Source organism: Mycteria americana, chromosome Z (genome assembly GCF_035582795.1).
Source record: "Mycteria americana isolate JAX WOST 10 ecotype Jacksonville Zoo and Gardens chromosome Z, USCA_MyAme_1.0, whole genome shotgun sequence".
In the NCBI taxonomy this organism is placed as follows: domain Eukaryota; kingdom Metazoa; phylum Chordata; class Aves; order Ciconiiformes; family Ciconiidae; genus Mycteria; species Mycteria americana.
Genome location: NC_134396.1, coordinates 41,905,479 through 41,922,329, shown reverse-complemented (window position 1 = coordinate 41,922,329; position 16,851 = coordinate 41,905,479). Strand labels below are relative to the sequence as shown.

At 38.6% G+C, this 16,851-nt stretch overlaps 1 long non-coding RNA gene across 2 annotated transcripts in view; it reads right to left on the bottom strand.

Moving 5' to 3' along the window:
• Positions 1 to 1,025: 1,025 nt before the first annotated feature.
• Positions 1,026 to 16,851, bottom strand: part of LOC142402643 (uncharacterized) — a 67,816-nt gene continuing 51,990 nt past the window's right edge. Inside the window, exon 4 of one of the 2 annotated variants that reach the window (XR_012773415.1) lies at positions 1,026 to 1,049. This is a non-coding gene — a long non-coding RNA (uncharacterized LOC142402643). The remainder of the gene's footprint in view (positions 1,050 to 16,851) is intronic. The other variant, XR_012773416.1, reaches the window with a different exon arrangement.

Sequence of the window (16,851 nt, the reverse complement as noted above, 5' to 3'; positions counted from 1 at the left end):
AATAGCATCTTATGTCAGTACTAATGCAAGTCGAAGGGCTTGCAAGAACAGGGTCACATTTTACTGGTCATGCTGTTGTCTCATATACATGTCAGCAGAAGTTAACCATGCCGCTGCTATGGAAATTCAAAGTAGTGATGAAAGTCTGAAAAAGTGACTATTATTTTACAAGGAATTTGATCTGGAAAAAATCTCACTGTTAAGACCTCTGTAAATAGTAGTCTTGAGGACCTGGCTTGCTACCTATGTGAGGTCCTAATGTTTTTTTCACGGTCCTCTTGTGTCAGCTCCTGTTGACTTGAGAGAATCAACACTGAAGACTGCAGTTCAGTTTCTGGATACAAACCAATTCTAAACAACTTTGTGTTAAATAGAAGTTCATCCACACGCAGACACAACCAAGCAAAACCCTTCAGAACAGTGTATGTGTTTGGAATATTATTTTACAAAATGTTACAACCGTTTTCCTGACATCAAACAGAACAGAACCTGAAAGCATTTCTAACTGGAAAGAGAGAAAGAATCGAAAATACCTTTGGCTGCACACCTAAGAGATCACACAGATTTTTTTTCAAGCATCAGATGGGATTTAACTGAGGAATTCTAGTTTATTAGATGTGTAGCAAAAACCTGGCATCTCATCTTTTTCTGAAAGCGAGCAAACAGGAGATCTTTTCCACATTATTTTACTATTCATACAGAGAAATTGTAAAGGCATTAAGCAATATAAAATTCTGTCCAGTAATTTGTTATGATTAATACATTTCACTTTTAGCAAAACTAGGAATATGTACTCATCTCTACATTTTGAAAGATACTAAATAGAAAACTGAATGAGTTACTGTTATAAATTAATCTTTAACTTATTCCCTGGTTTTCATCATACAGAAAAACCACAAGAATATTTCTTGACTATGGTGAGATATATAAACATGCATTTCCCTTTTTTAAAAAAAAAAAATGAAAAAAGAAAAGAAAAAAAAAGAAAAAAAAATCACATAAGACAGGGCTATTTACCTAAACTCATCTGCCTTTCTAATGAATCCAGCCTGGAAATATAAATCAAAGGTAGTAAGAGCAATGTGGAAAATCCTCAAAATAGTCCACATATGGGTTCTTTTGAGTTTATTGATTTAGCTGAGGAATACTTCCATTAACACATCCCATACCTCCGAGAGAATATGACATTAACTACAATACAACTGTGATTTACAGAGAAGCATCAGAAGGATCTGTGTCTTTCAATAAAACACAGGAAATTGAACAAGACAGGGAAAAATGGCACATCTTATTACTGTCCAGAGAGAGAATTTGTGGTTAACTGAAAAATAATGCAAGTCTTTATAAGCAAAGCAAGGAAAAGTTATAGTTTATACAATATTTACAATAGGTTGATCAAAGAGATACATACAGATACTACAAGATATAATTGCATTGTAGTGGCACATACACGCTCTGCTGGCCAAATCCATTAGTAAAAAGTCCTTGGACTTATTTAAATAGGCAATGCAAAATCAGGGTAGAGGAGGAAAGAATAAGGTGATTTGTCTGCATTCACGCATGATTATATGTCTTTTTATTGTTGTTTATTTTTAATTACAATGTTTAAACTTTTCTAATTTGTCATCTGAGCTTAGTTCATATTTTCAACTTTTCTGCCAAACATTAATGTCCAGAACTTAATTTTTTAAATGACAGCTGGTAGTTTGACTACTACAAAATAAAGCTTCCACTTTAAGAAGTCTTTCTCACCATATTGTGAAAGACTTGTTAAGAAGATATGACTGGCAACCTAACAGTTATTTTCACTGTTGTGACTTGACAGTTCAAGTAGGTAGCAGAGGTTGTATGCAGGAGAGGCTTCTGGAAACTTGCAGTAAGAGGAAAATTAAGTAAGGTTAAATTAATATTCTTTTCAAGAAATCCCTGGACGTTGTCATCACTGAAGTCTTTACCATTTTCAAACAAAAAGTATACTTTCCATAGTACTTAATAAATATACATTACATAAACCAATGTGGAAGATATTCAGGAAATATATTCAATAGCCTTCTGACAGTAGCGAACAGACATTTCTCTGACATATCAATATCCAGAATAGATTTATCAATGGCCAGTAATTCTCATCTAGGCTATTCAAAATGCAAAAAGCTCTAACTAGCAACTAAGGGCAGAGTATAATACACAAAACCTTGCAAAGGAGAAAAGATCATACCTCAGCTTGCACACCATGCACTCTGCTATATGTCAGGCAAATACCTTGACAACTTACTGCTAGTTCATAATAATGTTGCACCCCATTGTTTCAGATGAGAGCCTTCATTTAAATAACAAAATTACTTTCTAGATCAATCTTAAGTATGCTCTCCATGTAGCTTGCTTATTTGTTTCTACATAATCTACCACCAGGAAAGGCTTCACAATGATAATTTTTTTCATCTAGGAAGGTGTGAAATTTATCAGCCTGCAAGACCCCAACACCCCAACAACAGAAGGATGTGGTTGCATATCTATCCACACAGACACCATGTTCTTCTGATTATACCTGTATACAGTAGGCAACCCCTGTTACACCACTAAACAAGTTGCTGTTATCTCAGGCTGACAGAAATCTTACAAGGAGGGTCAGAGTTTAGGGAGGTGATCAAGATGGCTACTGAATATGATATGTCTTGGCATAAAGACAGATTCCTTCTGAAATCCCTCTTTCAAAATTCCTCCCTTCCTGGGAGTATCCAATAAGAATTAACGTTTCTTTTAAAGATTTTGCATAATGCTTTTACTCAACGCCTGTTTTCCTACTGAAAGCACAGTGCTGTTAGTCTTTTCTTACTTACTATATTTCTATTTAAAAAATACAGCTCATATTTATGCATTTGTGTTGATAGATAGTGGCTCTATAACAGGGAACTGATTCCCCCAAAATCAATGAGTACAATCATACTGGTAGCAGATTTCTGTAATCAAGAGCCATATGCCTAGCTATACAGCCCAAAATTCAGTTAAGAATTGCCATTTTATACTAAGTATCTAATACAGTGTTACCAAAAATGTAAACAAGCAAGCCCACATACTACATTTGCAGAAGGAAAAAATAGCAATTCTACCAAGTAGGAAAAATATCTTCAAACATTCCATCACAATCAATAGTATAAACCTTTTGGAAAATTTTTTAGTGAATATTTTATATAACTATTGGACTGTCCAGTGAAAGCACAAGTCTGTGATTTTTTTTAATTGAAAGATTATTTCTTCACTTTTTCAAGCTTTATTGTGTACTAGTTTTTTTATACCAGGTATTAGGTTGCTCTGAACATTGAAAAGAAAAGCAAATATAAAAATATGCAAGGGAGTGCTCCAGAGGTGAATACAGGAAAACTGCTGGACACACAGGAAAAAAAAAAAAAAAAAAAGACACTCCCCTCCCCCCCCCCCCCGTTGTGAAAAACAGAGACTCAGAGCTACACATGCTGTATATCAGTACAGTATAAAAAAGGAAACCATAAGCCTGACAAATATAGTACAACGTAAGAACTGCATGCTAAATAATCATTTTTTCCCATATGGCATGTTTGCAGTCACCAGCTGAAATCCTAGTTGATAACTCTGAAGGCTTATTGCATAACAGGAACCGATTTGTTGATGAAAGCCAAGAAAAGATTAAGCAGAGATTTTCAGGATCAACCCATTTTGCATCCATTCAGATTTGTTGTAATTTCAAATGCTTTCTTTGCAGATCTACAGCAGATACCTACAGCTAAGCTTTAAATATGGTAAGGGATTAGACAAGCCAGTATCCTGTTGCTGTTGCTATATCCAGGTCTTTGCCTGAAGTACTCTCATACTTTCACTGAAATTGCAGGATCAAGAATTGGTATTTTTGTAGCCAGTAGGTGAGTTTAATCAATTTAAAAGGAGAATTTTGTCAGTTAGAGCTAATCCATGAACATCTTAGCTAGCAATTTATATGAAATATCCTTTGCTCTAAGGGAAATTATCATACTTTTATGGAAAATTTTTCAGTAGATTAAACATAAATGTCTTCCTGATTCTGGTACTAAAATGTATGAAACAACAGTTGAGTACCTCAAAGTATTCGAATGTATCTAAACAAACCATGGAACTGTAGCCATTGATGTAATCTTTGTGCAAAGGTGGTATCTGCTTTTGGGTGTGAAGCTGGGCAAAAATGCCTGTTAGTGAGTCATACAGCCTAAAAAAAACTTCTATTTCAAAGCAACTAAAAGTAACTGTAGGTTTTTCTGGATAGTTTCAGGAGTAAAAAAGCTACAGAAGGCCTTAGTAAATGTTGAAGCTATTCATATCATCATTTTGGTTCTTGTAAGCTTATTCACATAAAGAGGACAAAGCTCTGGTGATAAGATAACCTAAAATATATACATATAAAATACATATAAAATAAAAGTATAAATGTATATAATATATATTTTATATATTTACATATATATTAAAAAACGGGATTTTCAGGTTAGAGTTCTGACCATATATGCGTATGACATATATGTGTATATCACAGGTATATATGAATGAAGCATCACAAACCTGTTAAATATTATAAATGCCATATGCATATATATTCAAAACTCTAACTTTGAAAGCCTGCTATTTAGCCCTTTAAAATATATTTCTTGGCTTATTATCTCTATTCTGTGTTTCCTTACAAGGCAGTAGTAAAGTATCTGTTCTGCCACATGCACTATATACTTCAACCACGAGGTATGAGAAATAAGTAATTCAGACCCTACAGAGAGTGCAGATTCTGGCCTTTGCTATATCTGTCAGACGGTGCAAGGTGTGCCTGTGGGAATTTGAACCATGTCTGAAGTTAATTACAACCATTCTTTTAGAAGGGAAAAAAATCTAAACAGTCCTGGGCTGGACTGTATCCAGGCAAGCACCTGAAACGCAAAAGGATCCAAAGCTTATTAGCTATGCCTTAGGATTTTGTCTCTTGAGATATGCTAGATTCATACTTGGCTTTCTGGAAAGATTATCTGAAATTCTGACCCAAAGATGGGCCCTCTGTTCTGTGAGAACTCCACCTGGTCAACACGTTCTTCACAGCCTCCTCCCAAACATTAAATGAAGAGGTTTCATTAACCGAAATTTGCACTGCAAATACAAAATACTAACCAATTGCCCAAGGGAATTTCAACTAATTCCTCACCGTAATTTAAGTAGAGCAGTTTGCAGGCACACGTTGAAAGGGACTGGAATGGGACATTATAACACTTCAGATGCATATACTGACGCTTACTGTAGAAAGGGAACAATATGCTTAAAAGGTGGTTCTAAGCTTCTATTTTACTAATATGTGTACATACATACAGATAACTACTTTTGAAGAAGTGCTATATATATATTTATGTATCGCATCTTATCTCTTTCACACCATTTGAATCACAGTCTTTGCAAAGTATGCTTTTAATTTCAGCTGCAAGAGCAATTTGCAGTAAAAGCAGGCTATAATCCTTTCATATCAGCTTCTTCAGGGGGATCATAAGACAGAGCTAACTTGTTGGTATAAGGTTTTCTGCATTCTGCCCTTGCCTCCAGTGCCTAAATGTACTGTACTCTGTATCAAGCTCTCTGAAAAATATCCACGTTTTAGGTACCTCTGGTGATGTTTCCAAATCACTAGGCAGAGATGAAAAGTCTAGTGTTATTGAACTTCCTTGTTTTGTGCAAAGAGCCGTAATAAAATGAAAGCATTGAAATATATCACCCAGAAGAGCTATCAGCATATTTCTTTATTGAAAAGTGGAAGAGATCATTAAAAGAAATATTCTATTTTCCATCCACAGTTGTTCATTTTACTTTCAAGATTACTTATCTTCTTGGATATTTTTTAATCCTCAAAAATATTACATGTGGGAGAGCAATCCACCACCTATGTGAAGACATTAAAGCTTTACAGCTTTAATACTGAAACAAGTTCCCATGGCCCGTCTTTCATTTTATAGCATTCATTTGCTATACAAGCATTTTTATATCAAGGCTTTCTTGCACCGAGGGGTGAGCTGTACACTATACAGTGAAAACAGGCTGATAACATTTTTTTTCTCCTTGCTCTCTACAGTCATTGTAGATATAGAATGTAAGTTACATAATATATTTTCACACAAGTACACTTCTAGGTAAAAGCAATTAAGTCACCCTTGAATTCAAGAAAAATCTTGGAACACAGCTATTGTGAAACATCTATCGCGCCAAATCAGTTTAAAACAATTTTCTGTTTTACGTGTACCAAAGTGTGTATTTTAAAATGTCTCCACTAGACTTTTATCAACCAAAACCAAGAAATCTTGTCTCATTGCAAAGCAGAATAAAATGTTGACCCATTGCAGCCTGGGAGCAGAAGAGAGCTGCAAATGGAAATGACAGAGCTCTGGGCATCAACTTTGAAGACTCTATGGGAACAAGAGTAGACAAAAAAGAATAACGTTCTATGAAACCGTTCAGTACTTGTCTTCAAAATAACCCAAACCACTTACAAGACCCAACTGGAGGTATTCTAGAGACCTCAGCTATTCAGAAATACCTGAGCAACCAGTCAATACATGAATAAAGTGACTGATATCTTCTATCATGCATTGAAGAAAGGTACTCTTAACCACCTGTCACTCTTAATTTTTCCTACCAATGTACCACTGAAATTAGGAGTTAACATTAGAAAAACTAAAGGCCATTCACCTGAATGGTGTTATGGTATTGGCTTATAAAATGTTTTCTGGAAACAGATGAAACTGTTGTTTCATCTCATATTTCTTACTGAAGCTTAGTTCTGCAATACATGGGGTAGGGAAAATATGGAGAAACTGAGACTGCATATTGTTTTCTGAACCATGTTTAGCTTTCTCCCTAAGGCATCTTCTATTTAGAGCTAGTTTTTTTATTCTTCCTTGTTAGCCACATAGTAGCACTACAAAAATAAGTGTTCTTTTACACACAAATTGCTACGCTGCATCATACAAAAATTTTATCTAGCTCAGTATGCAATCCATCACTGGCTTAGGATGCTCTCAGAAAGCATATAAGAGCATGGCAAGCACCCAGGGACACTTTCTCAGGGTCACCCTCCCAGCTTCCAACTACCAGCAGCTTCAGGTTTCCCTGAAGTAGATGAACTCACATCTTTGTGCTAAATAATATCTGTTAGACTTCCATTAATTTGTCTAATGTACTTTTGTCATCCATAATATCCTATAGTAATGAGTTTCACCTTTTAATTATGCCTTATGAGAATACCATCTTCCTCTTTTGTTCCTCTTACTGGATGATTTTGTTTGGTGGCTTCTAGTTTCTGCATTGCAAAAAAAACAGTAGTTAATTATTTCTTGTTCTCTTTCTGAATGATACTAATAACTCTGTATCTCTTTATCACACCTGCCCCAAAGTAATATCTTTTTCAAGAAGATTCTTAATCCTTTCAGAGTCTTGCTGAACAGCAGCCATTACACAGTTTTATTCAATGCTGTTGCTTTGCTTTGGGTTTGTTGGAATATTAGATTTTCAGATAGTGACAGAGAAATTTGCATGCAGTGTTCAGGATGGGAGATGGACCATGGTCATACTTCAGGCCCAAATATCATACACTGGTTTTTTGATCATCTATTGGAATTACAACAGAATGATTCATCAAGACTAAAAAAATCTCTAATAGATGGAATAGCTACAATTTAGCTACCAGCATCTCAAAGCTTAAAATGAAAGGGTAGGATGTAAAATAGGATGCAAGATTTTCATGCACTAGTTTCAGCCAAAAATAATAATGTAGACTATGGATCTTGTAACTTCAAACTACCTCTTGTGGTCTTACATCAAAACACAAGTCCAGTTCTAGGGCTTTTTCCAAGACTTAGGACTCTTTGAAAGCTGATTATTATATAGCTATGAATTATCTGAGTCCTGCCCATCTTCTGATGATGCAGTATGTGTCAGAAATTTCTGATGTGTCAGAAATCGCAGCAGTACATAGTCCACCAGTGCAAAATGAGTTGTCTCTCTACTCTTTCTCACTCCTGATGACTTTTTGCTGGGGTATATTACGGGTATATATTGTCCCTGAGGAGATGAATAAGTGAATAAGACTGGAATAAGGAAGAGACATAGAATTTAACAACTTCTCAGAATAGAAATTGCCTTTATAGAACTAGGGTTTATGATTCATGAGCCTGTGAAAGCACTAAAAGTAGCAGCTGCAGCCAGGGGTAACAGATGCTAACCTAAAGGGATGGTCTAGTCTGACTGTCATATACTGTTTATATTCTAGGTTCCTTTATCTTATCCAGGAAGTAAAATGAGATCATAATAGAAAAGAAAGAGGCAACTGAGTTCGCACAAGTCTGTCAATTCACTATAGCACCACACAAAACCAGCAAATTCTCTTCCAGATCCAAGCTAGCTCAAATATATGGCTGAAGTATCTGTCCTTACAACAAAATTGATCTACAGCTTGGATGCTCAGGGGTAACGGAGATTTGATCAATCTTATTCCTGGAAAGTGTACATGCTTTAAAAGCAAAAGTAATCTCTTGAAGGTAGATGTTTTGACAGATTCTTTAAAAAAAAAATCATTTTTCTGAGATGATTTCCCATACCTTTACTTTTAGTCTTTAGAGATTGCTTCCAGCTGTAGAAAAGTAAAATGTAATACAAAGAATTTATTTCTTGTCTTTCTTGAGGGAGCTTCTTTATCTAGGATATTGCAGTCAAGAAAGCACTTTGTAATTTAATTTAAGTTTTATCTCAACTGCAAAGGAATGAAGCATTCTTCTCAAAACCCAGAATAATTTATTTTTAATTGCTTTTTTAAAAACAGAAAACTTTTTGCTCAGAGTTGACCCACTTGAGAGCAGCTGCTATCTCAATCTGTGGAGATAAGAAGAAGAGTGTCACAATGACGACGTTTAAGTCAGATGTGAGGTATGATTAAAACAGGAGGTGGTGTCTTGGAAGTCATATACAAAATCCTCAGTAGCTGTTCTGACTGTGTAAGGATTTGCATAGACCTACAAAAGCTCTGTAGGGATAGTCTGTCCCTAGAGCTTTTGTGTCCTATTGTTATATTCCAGTTCAACTCTGTATAACTACTGATTACTTTTCCCTAAAAGCAGAAAGATTTAAAAATTATTATTTATGAAGTATGGTTTAGTTCACAGATTTTTTTTTTTCATTCCATAAACACCTTTTCTACAAGACCCCTTATGTAAAAGAATTTTGGGGGGCCACAGTAGAGTTAATGATGCTTAGTACAGTGGGCAAGAGAAACTCCTGCATGAAAAGGACTGAAAAAATCGACTGGTATGAAACCACTAACAACTATTATATAATGAAAAAATAAAAATCAAACTGAATAGGAAGGCTGTAAGCTGTAGTCTGACCTGGTGTCTACACCACCATTGTGCCTTAATATGACCTTTTAAAAATTCCTTTTTCATCTCTACCTTTTTCTCACACTTTGTTCTTTATTGGACTGCTGGCTCCTGTTCATATTTATTTTGGGACCAGGAACTTTCTTACATTTATATGTCATCCAGGATACAAAAACTATCCTTATGGAAAATACCCGAAGACCTGCTGAGAGACAGAGCTACCAATGATGCCATTCAGGAATTGTTTTACATGGAACATTTTCTGCATAATTCTATGTAAAATAGGATTAATCTTCTGGATTATGTGGTCATTGACTTCGAGGGAACTGAACCATTTTATACCATTAAAAAAAAAAAAAAAGCAATCTATGCCAAGTTATTAAAGCAACCTTAACTACTCCTTTGCACATGCATTGCACTAGTGAGTCCTTTGCTGACCTGATCACACAGGCTGTGCACATGTGTACATGTACATGTGTACCTCTGTAGAAATGTGTTTTCATGTGTTTTTGTCACCTCAAAGATTATTGGAAATAATACAATTCTCATATATCATTATTAGCCTGCTGCTAAGAAGTTTGGATCCCAAAGTCAGGCACAAGAACAGAGACTGCAGTTCCTGCAGTTTCTGTAGGAACATCAGTTCTGCACTTCCTATATTATACAGTGTCATAATACATACTTGATTACAAATGCATATAAATATGTATATTCACTATAAAAATCAGCCAGATTTTCATTTTCTGTTTGGCTCTAAAATGACTGACAATTTCTTGACTTTATATAAAAATGAGAAGTTTATATTGCTATTCATAGCAAAGCTACATAAATAATATGTAATTTTCAGCATTTTGCCATACAAGGTATGCATCCTTCGATATAAGGGTCTTTTACCTCAATTTATCTTTTAGAAACTAAGTACTACAGCTATTTGAATTGGTTGTTGTGAGGCAGGAAGGAAGTAACAACAAATCTTTTTTCTCCATAGATAGTTCATTGATAATTACTAACTTACTGTTATGGTGGCAATTTCTGTGTTGTGACCCATCAGTGTTGCCATATTGCTGGTTTGTGTGAAGTGATGATCATCTGCAAGGTCACTGTAGCAGTGGACAGCAATATGGCCTGAGGCAGAAACAGGTGATTGAGGCATTTTATACCAGGGAGCACCTTTAGGAAATCTGTCTTCTCCACATAGTATTAACCAACTCGGCCATTGTCATCCTCCAAGGCTTCATATATTTTCCTATGTTTTATATGCACACACCACCCCCACGCGCATGCATGCTGCCAGCAAGGCAGAATGAAACACACTGCTGAGAGGGGTGACGCTCCAGACAAAAGTTTAACAATTTGCCTAGAGATCACAACACTGGCTGTTATTTATTGTTACGGCACTGCTTCCAAGAGGTAAAGAACACATCACTGTATCTGGTACAGCTAGCTATATCTAGCGGTACCTAGTACAGTTGCGTGATCTCTGTCTTTCTTTCTGAAGTAGAAAGGCTTCAGGTAGGTAGAAAAGCATGGTTAGTTCTTGGCTCAGATCAAACAACATTTGGAGGCTGAAGAAGAAAAAGGGAAAGTTGTACTGAACAACCTTCAAAAGTTTTCTTCTGACTTATTTCTTAGCACTTCATACCTGGCAATACAAGTATTTCTCAAACATATAAGCTGCTCATATAGCTAATATACTGTCTAATAGTAAGGAATTATAAAGAAAAAATGAAGACTTGCATGTGTTCATTAAGTGAGGTAAGATATGCACCGAAGTGGAAGAATTTTTATATCAATATAATGCGTGCACGCATGTGTGCACGCACACACAGACAGAGTGCTTTTCTGCTGCTGCTTATTACTTTTCAAGTTATACTATTCAGCTCCCACAGCATATTTGTTAAACCAGTTCGTGTGAATTATGTCCACATCCTCAGATGTAATTAAATCAACACCCTTTGTATCCTCCTAGAATTTGAGATCTTTCAGCACTCCCTGTTCCTCCAATCAAGTGACACAGATCTTAGGAAACCTGATGATGTTTGCTTGAATTTCAAAACTAGAATAACAAATAACTTGCCTAGATAAAACATAGCAGGCAATATGCTGTTGATAATCTATAGGAAGGTGGAGAAATTAAAGAGCTGTGTAAGGTATGTTTAGTAAACTCAATCCATTTGAGGAAAATGCAATTGGTTCATGGAAGTTTGGTGAGGTAAAAAGAGAGTCTGACACAAACAATGCACAGCCAAGAGTGTATTAAGCTCAAACTGATTTGATATGGAAGTTAGACATTGCCAATAAACATTTGGCTCCAGCATGTCCCTTGTGAATATTTTCCTAACTCTGCTAATACTTCTCAAAGAGCAGAGTAAAATCTCTTCTGTAGGCACCACATTATTGCTGTACAAACTTTTGCATTATTTCCCTAGGTGTTTCCATAGAGAAACCAGGACATACATAGATACCAGGAGAGGTATATTAGAAAAGCTGTGCAGTCTGCAGAAACACATCCACTACTCAGAGTTAATAGAGACTCAAAAAAGATTTTCAGCAAGAAAATTAAGGGTGTTTAGTGGCAAGATTGCCATGATAGGTTTATTAGCACTATAATGATATCTTCTCAAGGATATTTTTTACAAATACAGTTGACATTCTCCAACAGTATCAGTAGATAAGACACATCAAAATCAAGAGAACAATAATATATGGTGTAGTTTACAAGAGTGAACAATAAATAGGCATTCTGAAATTACATAATGAAACAAATCAAGAATTCCTGCAGGCTAAATTTGTACACAGTCTTTTGCATTTGTAGGAAATGTAATTGTCTTTTACTATGGCCAGTTCTATGAGAGCAACCAAACCTCTTGACAATACCCATTTTTCAACTTCAAGTGAAACTAAACCTAGAGTATCTAATTGCTCTTTCTGCACCCTTGGCATAGCTAGCAATGCCTTAGTTATTTAAATCTGGACAGATGCAAGGAGGATGTGAGAACTTCAGGGGACACCTCAATTGACAGAGCACCCACCACATGCACCCATTCCTTTTTGGTTAGCTTATAACAGAAAACTTTTTGTGCTGTGCTCAGCTGAAGCCTCTCAACCAACATGCTGCAGGGCCTGCAGGCACTTAAAGGAATGTAAGTTCAGGTCCCTTACACCTCAGCTTATGCTGCAGTCAACTTTACAACAGAACTGTATGCTCCTGTTTGATGTAGTCAGTTGCCTTTGCCCTGATCAGCTGGCTCCCAAAACGATTGTGGACTCTGCAGTGAACCCCTCTCTGCAAGACTTGTAGCTTTCTCTTGAAATTTTTCCCATGTGTTTTGTGGAACAATGTACATAATGCACAGGCAGCATACATATCCTGTCTGGTACAAGCTGGTGTGGAAGTGAAGGGAGAGGACAGGCACAGAGGCAGAAACAATAATGAAGTATGTCTATTAAGGGTGAACTGATAATAGATACTGGAAGTGACTGAAGAAGTGAAAGCTGGAAAAATTACATGGATTCGTGGCAACTGCCCTGCAAAACATCATCTGAATGGTTCAGGAGATAGGCTGGCTTTCCACTGACATTAACTATACTCACACATCAGAAACACACATGCCAGAGTAAAGATGACAGATAGCTCTGATGCCTCTTTCCCTTTAAAACAAGTTCACTTAATAAACAATATATAAAATAAAATGAGGTCATTCTTAAAGCAAATTAAACACATTTCTTATTTTAGAAGAAATGTCAGGCAGTTACGTAGGTAACAAGTACAATCTAACAAACACTGCTTCAGAAGCATGAAAGGTGTTGAATTATCATATGTAACACTCAGATGTATTATGTCTATTTAAAGGGAAGAAGAAAGCCCTTTACTAGGTATTTAAACATTTCAGTGTTGGTGGTGATTTTTTCCTACTGTTAACACAGCATAATACACCACACTGTAATATAACAAATACACATTCTGTCACAAGTGTTAGGTATAAATTAATAAATACAGAAATATTTTAAGTGCCAAGGGTGGGGAGAGAACAGATGCACACTAACAGCTAACCTATTTATATCATAGACCACAGCAGAGACTGACAAGGTGTTTTTTCCCATGATACTTCTATAAAAAAAATGCCAGTCTGGTAAACAAACAAAAAAAACCCACAAAAAAAAACCAAACAAAAAAAACCCCCAGAACCACAAGGAAAGACCCTGAACCAGCAGAGCTCTTCTCTGGAAGATTTCTTCACTCCAAGCAAAATTACCAGTCAAAATCAGAAGGAAATGAACTCTAAATCTGAGGAAGCAAAGAGATAAATCTACCTATCCTTCATCTCTTCATGGCTATAAACTCTTCAGGAGGGACAGGCGAGGCAGGAGAGGTGGTGGGGTAGCCCTGTACGTCAGGGAGTGTCTGGATAGTTTAGAGCTCGATGATGGTGATGATAGGGTGGAGTGTCTATGGGTAAGAATCAGGGGGAAGGCCAACAAGGCAGATATTGTGGTGGGAGTCTGTTACCGACCACCCAACCATGATGAGGAGATAGATGAACTATTCTATAAGCAGCTCGGTGAAGCCTCACGATCGCTAGCCCTTGTTCTTGTGGGGGACTTCAACCTGCCGGATGTCTGCTGGAAATACAATACAGCAGAGAGGAAACAGTCTAGGAGGTTCCTGGAGTGTGTGGCAGAGAACTTCCTGACACAGCTGGTGAGTGACCCAACGAGGGAAGGTGCCCCGCTGGACCTCTTGTTCACCAACAGAGAAGGACTTGTGAGCCATGTGATGGCTGGAGGCTGTCTTGGGCAGAGTGATCACGAAATAATAGAGTTTTTGATACGTGGAGAAGTGAGGAGGGGGGTCAGCAAAACTGCCACCTTAGACTTCCGGAGAGCAGACTTTGGCCTGTTTAGGAGACTGGTCGAGAGAGTCCCCTGGGAGGCAGCCCTAAAGGGCAAAGGAGTCCAGGAAGGCTGGACATTCTTTAAGGAGGAAGTCCTAAACGCACAAGAGCGGGCTGTCCCCAGGTGCCGAAGGACGAGCCAGCGGGGAAGAAGACCGGCCTGGCTGACTAGAGAGCTCTGGCTCAAACTCAGGAGAAAGAGGAGAGTCTACGACCTCTGGAAGAAGGGGCGGGCAACTCAGGAGGACTACAAAGGTGTAGCGAGGCTGTGCAGGGAGAAAATTAGAAGGGCCAAAGCTGAGCTAGAGCTCAATCTGGCTGCTGCTGTAAAAGACAACAAAAAACACTTCTTCAAATACATTAGCAGCAAAAGGAGAGCTAAGGAGAATCTCCAGCCCCTAGTAGATGGGGGAGGGAACACAGTGACCAAGGATGAGGAAAAGGCTGAGGTACTTAATGCCTTCTTTGCCTCAGTCTTTAATAGCAGGGCCAATTGTTCTCTGGGTACCCAGCCCCCGGAGTTGGAAGATAGGGACGGGGACCAGAATGGAGCCCCCATAATCCAGGGGGAAATGGTTAGTGACCTGCTGCACCACTTAGACACTCACAAGTCTATGGGGCCTGATGAGATCCACCTGAGAGTACTGAAGGAACTGGCAGATGTGCTCACCAAGCCCCTTTCCATCATTTACCAGCAGTCCTGGCTAACTGGGGAGGTCCCTGCTGACTGGAGATTAGCAAATGTGATGCCCGTCTTCAAGAAGGGCCGGAAGGAGGACCCGGGGAACTACAGGCCTGTCAGCCTGACCTCGGTACCAGGGAAGCTGATGGAGCAGATCATCCTGAGTGCTATCACACGGCACGTAGAGAATAACCAAGGGATCAAGCCCAGCCAGCATGGGTTTAGGAAAGGCAGGTCCTGCTTGACGAACCTGATCTCCTTCTATGACAAGGTGACCCGCCTAGTGGATGAGGGAAAGGCTGTGGATGTTGTCTGTCTAGACTTCAGTAAAGCCTTTGACACGGTTTCCCACAGCATTCTCCTGGAGACACTGGCTGCTCATGGCTTGGATGGGTGTACTCTTCACTGGGTAAAGAACTGGCTGGATGGCCGGGCCCAAAGAGTGGTGGTGAATGGAGTTTACTCCAGTTGGCGGCCGGTCACAAGGGGTGTTCCCCAGGGCTCTGTGCTGGGGCCAGTTCTGTTTAACATCTTTATCAATGATCTGGACGAAGACATCGAGTGCACTCTCAGCAAGTTTGATGTTGACACCAAGTTGTGCGGGAGTGTTGATCTGCTGGAGGGTAGGAAGGCTCTGCAGAAGGATCTGGACAGGCTGGATTGATGGGCCGAGGTCAATTGTATGAGGTTCAACAAGGCTCAGTGCTGGGTCCTGCACTTGGGCCACAGCAACCCCATGCAACGCTACAGGCTTGGGGAAGAGTGGCTGGAAAGCTGCCAGGCAGGAAAGGACCCGGGGGTGCTGGTCGACAGCCGGCTGAATATGAGCCAGCAGTGTGCCCAGGTGGCCAAGAAAGCCAATGGCATCCTGGCTTGTATCAAAAATAGCATGGCCAGCAGGACTAGGGAGGTGATTGTGCCCCTGTACTTGGCACTGGTGAGGCTGCACCTCAAATACTGTGTTCAGTTTTGGGCCCCCCACTACAAGAGAGACATTGAGGTGCTGGAGCATGTCCAGAGAAGGGCAACGAAGCTGGTGAAGGGTCTGGAGCAGAAGTCTGATGAGGAGCGGCTGAGGGAACTGGGGTTGTTTAGCCTGGAGAAAAGGAGGCTGAGGGGAGACCTTATCGCTCGCTACAACTGCCTGACAGGAGGTGATAGGACGAGAGGAAATGGCCTCAAGAGGTTTAGACTGGATATTAGGAAATTTTACTTCACTGAAAGGGTTATCAAGCATTGGAACAGGCTGCCCAGGGAAGTGGTTGAGTCGCCATCCCTGGAAGTATTTAGAAGACGTTTGGATGAGGTGCTTAGGGACATGGTGTAGTGGTGGTCTTGGTGGTGTTAGGTTTACGGTTGGACTTGATGATCTTAAAGGTCTTTTCCAACCTATACGATTCTGTGATTCTGTGATCTCAGACAATCTTTCATGCTTATCTACATATATAATATGGAGCAATAAATATAAAAAGCAAAACTTCACAAATGTTTCAGCTCTGTTGAGTGACTAACTCACTATCTGCACGATGTCTACGAAAGGTGCGGTTTCCCTCTAGTGCCTGTTCAGCATAGAGGGAGTATGCTCCTTTGGGGCACATAAAAATCCTTTTATTCTGTTCTACATACTTAGGCCTATCTTTCTAAATATGAACTTGATTTATTGAAAGTAAAACTAGCAGCTACAAGGATTCTGCATTTCATTATATTCAGCAGCTCTGAAGAGGCTCAGATCATTATCTATCCAATTGTTCTGAAGCCTCAGATATGCAAGACCAAGTCTGAAAGCAGACATGCTCAGCTTTACTTGTTTGTTATTTCTGAATGACAGTTACACTTTAGTTCCCATCTCCTTCTTTCACAAGAAAGCCTGATTAGGTGC